This window comes from Schistocerca americana, unplaced genomic scaffold (assembly GCF_021461395.2).
Source record: "Schistocerca americana isolate TAMUIC-IGC-003095 unplaced genomic scaffold, iqSchAmer2.1 HiC_scaffold_456, whole genome shotgun sequence".
In the NCBI taxonomy this organism is placed as follows: domain Eukaryota; kingdom Metazoa; phylum Arthropoda; class Insecta; order Orthoptera; family Acrididae; genus Schistocerca; species Schistocerca americana.
Window position 1 is genome coordinate 70,001 of NW_025726188.1, and position 5,000 is coordinate 75,000.

A 5,000-nucleotide genomic window follows, 5' to 3' on the forward strand; every position below is an offset into this window, starting at 1 on the left:
AAAGACTCTGCTCACAATCACAACCACACGTCAGCCAGACACTCTTATCACGCACTACTCTCTGCCTGTAACAGGCACAGAGACAATATGTAAGCACCAGCATGGAACAACACCCAGTGCATCCTCTCCGCCACATTAGACTATCCACACTATCATAACCAGACCGGGAGGTCCACTCACAAAACAGAATATCCCACCCTTCCGACAACCACCATTGCTCAGCTAAGCCACCAACACCCACACATGTCCTACACAGGGGTACACCCAACATCACAATACTGCCTCCTGTCACAGCACACAAACAATGGCAGGAATGAAAGACACAGGTCTGCCACAAGCATGGAATCAGAGCGCCGCCTGTTATGAGCCAAAGGTGCACCCTGACGTGGCAAATCAGATGATGCCGCAGTCATTTACTTACGATAATCACAATCAACAAACCGGCCCCCCCCCCCCCCCCAAAACACCTTTCCTTACAACAATGTGTACCTTAACCTAACCCGTATTGTGCCTTAACCTAACCCGTATTGTGCCTTAACCTAACCCGTATTGTGCCTTAACCTAACCCGTATTGTCCCTTAACCTAACCCGTATTGTGCCTTAACCTAACCCGTATTGTGCCTTAACCTAACCCGTATTGTGCCTTAACCTAACCCGTATTGTGCCTTAACCTAACCCACGTTGTGCCTTAACCTAACCCACGTTGTGCCTTAACCTAACCCACGTTGTGCCTTAACCTAACCCACGTTGTGCCTTAACCTAACCCACGTTGTGCCTTAACCTAACCCACGTTGTGCCTTAACCTAACCCGTATTGTGCCTTAACCTAACCCGTATTGTGCCTTAACCTAACCCGTATTGTGCCTTAACCTAACCCGTATTGTGCCTTAACCTAACCCGTATTGTGCCTTAACCTAACCCGTATTGTGCCTTAACCTAACCCGTATTGTGCCTTAACCTAACCCGTATTGTGCCTTAACCTAACCCGTATTGTGCCTTAACCTAACCCGTATTGTGCCTTAACCTAACCCGTATTGTGCCTTAACCTAACCCACGTTGTGCCTTAACCTAACCCACGTTGTGCCTTAACCTAACCCACGTTGTGCCTTAACCTAACCCACGTTGTGCCTTAACCTAACCCACGTTGTGCCTTAACCTAACCCACGTTGTGCCTTAACCTAACCCACGTTGTGCCTTAACCTAACCCACGTTGTGCCTTAACCTAACCCACGTTGTGCCTTAACCTAACCCATATTGTGCCTTAACCTAACCCATATTGTGCCTTAACCTAACCCATATTGTGCCTTAACCTAACCCATATTGTGCCTTAACCTAACCCATATTGTGCCTTAACCTAACCCATATTGTGCCTTAACCTAACCCATATTGTGCCTTAACCTAACCCATATTGTGCCTTAACCTAACCCATATTGTGCCTTAACCTAACCCATATTGTGCCTTAACCTAACCCATATTGTGCCTTAACCTAACCCATATTGTGCCTTAACCTAACCCGTATTGTGCCTTAACCTAACCCGTATTGTGCCTTAACCTAACCCGTATTGTACCTTAACCTAACCCGTATTGTGCCTTAACCTAACCCGTATTGTGCCTTAACCTAACCCGTATTGTGCCTTAACCTAACCCGTATTGTGCCTTAACCTAACCCGTATTGTGCCTTAACCTAACCCGTATTGTGCCTTAACCTAACCCGTATTGTGCCTTAACCTAACCCGTATTGTGCCTTAACCTAACCCGTATTGTGCCTTAACCTAACCCGTATTGTGCCTTAACCTAACCCGTATTGTGCCTTAACCTAACCCGTATTGTGCCTTAACCTAACCCGTATTGTGCCTTAACCTAACCCACGTTGTGCCTTAACCTAACCCACGTTGTGCCTTAACCTAACCCACGTTGTGCCTTAACCTAACCCACGTTGTGCCTTAACCTAACCCACGTTGTGCCTTAACCTAACCCACGTTGTGCCTTAACCTAACCCACGTTGTGCCTTAACCTAACCCACGTTGTGCCTTAACCTAACCCACGTTGTGCCTTAACCTAACCCACATTGTGCCTTAACCTAACCCATATTGTGCCTTAACCTAACCCATATTGTGCCTTAACCTAACCCATATTGTGCCTTAACCTAACCCATATTGTGCCTTAACCTAACCCATATTGTGCCTTAACCTAACCCATATTGTGCCTTAACCTAACCCATATTGTGCCTTAACCTAACCCATATTGTGCCTTAACCTAACCCATATTGTGCCTTAACCTAACCCATATTGTGCCTTAACCTAACCCATATTGTGCCTTAACCTAACCCATATTGTGCCTTAACCTAACCCATATTGTGCCTTAACCTAACCCATATTGTGCCTTAACCTAACCCATATTGTGCCTTAACCTAACCCATATTGTGCCTTAACCTAACCCATATTGTGCCTTAACCTAACCCATATTGTGCCTTAACCTAACCCATATTGTGCCTTAACCTAACCCATATTGTGCCTTAACCTAACCCATATTGTGCCTTAACCTAACCCATATTGTGCCTTAACCTAACCCATATTGTGCCTTAACCTAACCCATATTGTGCCTTAACCTAACCCATATTGTGCCTTAACCTAACCCATATTGTGCCTTAACCTAACCCATATTGTGCCTTAACCTAACCTATATTGCGCCTTAACCTAACCCATGTTGCGCCTTAACCTAACCTATGTTGCGCCTTAACCTAACCTATGTTGCGCCTTAACCTAACCTACGTTGCGCCTTAACCTAACCTATATTGCGCCTTAACCTAACCTATATTGCGCCTTAACCTAACCTATATTGCGCCTTAACCTAACCTATATTGCGCCTTAACCTAACCTATATTGCGCCTTAACCTAACCTATATTGCGCCTTAACCTAACCTACGTTGCGCCTTAACCTAACCCACGTTGCGCCTTAACCTAACCCACGTTGCGCCTTAACCCAACCCACGTTGCGCCTTAACCCAACCCACGTTGCGCCTTAACCCAACCCACGTTGGGCCTTAACCCAACCCACGTTGCGCCTTAACCCAACCCACGTTGGGCCTTAACCCAACACACGTTGGGCCTTAACCCAACACACGTTGGGCCTTAACCCAACACACGTTGGGCCTTAACCCAACACACGTTGGGCCTTAACCCAACACACGTTGGGCCTTAACCCAACACACGTTGGGCCTTAACCCAACACACGTTGGGCCTTAACCCAACACACGTTGGGCCTTAACCCAACACACGTTGGGCCTTAACCCAACACACGTTGGGCCTTAACCCAACACACGTTGGGCCTTAACCCAACACACGTTGGGCCTTAACCCAACACACGTTGGGCCTTAACCCAACACACGTTGGGCCTTAACCCAACACACGTTGGGCCTTAACCCAACACACGTTGGGCCTTAACCCGCTCTGTAATTGTCATACGACGCGTTAAATTAGTGTAGTGTTGCCTAACTGCAACCCCCGCAATATAGTTTGCTACTCGCACTGCCTGGTCCCCAGTGTATCGCTTCATGTTAAACACCTTGCAGCGATACACTGTAATGTGGATGGCAGCAGGACGTACATGCTCAATGCCCTTCGCAGTTGTTCATTGGCATTCGCATGGCGAAGCACTTAGCCTACGCTGTGGTACGGCCTGTGTCAACTGTCCGCTGATGTTGCACGTCCAAATCACACACTGTACTGCACATTGGTCCTCATGTACTGAATGATACATCGTGGTACATGTGACCGTACAACGACTGCGCCAACAACGGCGAACCATGCGGTCCAACTGTTGTGCACTCAGCTATGTGTCGTCTCCCTATAAGAGCCGGATTGCAGTGTGGTATGCCCTGGATGGCGATCAGCATGAGCCGTCTGTTGATGTAGTGGCGCGTGTTGTCAGACGTAGTCGTCTCTTCTCACACACCGTGACAGCATGGTGCACTGCGTTCCACATCTGCGACATGCGACAGAGGCCGGTTGACAGTCGTTCGCGCAATGGACATCGCATACGTACGGGGGCCACCTTCCACGTGTTCGCGAAGCGTGCACATGTTGTTGCGTGTATGTGGGCAGACATAGTGTGTCGTGACACCTGACACAGGCATGCAACAATCGTTGAATTTGCAAATGGCGATGGACGTCTACGTTTGCTGGTGACGTTACGCAAATGAACAACTGGTAAACCGTTGTGGTGCGGTTGTTCTCGCTAGAGGTGAATCAGTGATGGCGACGATCGGTTGAGCTACCAACCGGTTGTTTCAGCGATACCCACCATGCCCACGAACGTGAATGGCATGTGGGTGTGAAGCGATACGCGGCGGTGGCTGGGTGGGACCGTCCCCGGCCGGTGAGGGGGGGCCTCCCGGCGTGCTGGCCGCGCGGTGCGTGGGCGCACGCGCTACAGCCGGCTGGTGGGGGCGGCCAGTGGCAGGCGCGCCGGCCGACGGAGGCGGCAGGCGGCGCAGCTGCGCGCCGGCGCACCCTGCACGCGGCGCCGTGCGGCCAAAGTAGGTCCTCGCGGGCCCGGTGCGAAGCGCGGTGGACATCTGCAGTGTGCTGGTCCGATTGAGGACTGTGTGCGCTGAGGATGCGCCGCCGCCCGGCGCTCGGCGCCGCGACGCCGTCTGCTGCTCGGTCGCCTCTGCGGTTCTCGCAGGTGGTTTGTATCGCAGCTGTGCGGACGTGTTGGCGCGTGCGCTGTGCTGGGAGAGTTCGCTTCGGCACCCAAGTGGGGCTTTTGTCCTTCTGTGGCGCTGGCGTTGGAGCTGCCGGCCACCGTAGGTGGCGCGTGTTGTCTCCCGCCGGCAATGCCACGACAGCACGCTCCCGGGCCTCTGTCGGCAGCGGCAAGCTCAGTTGGGAGCACGGGTGGTCGCACCTAAAGCGTCTACTCGCCAAACTCCGGGCGATTGCGCCTCTCTCGAACCCGACCAAGTACTTAGGACGGCGCTGCGCGCCGCCGGGACCTGAG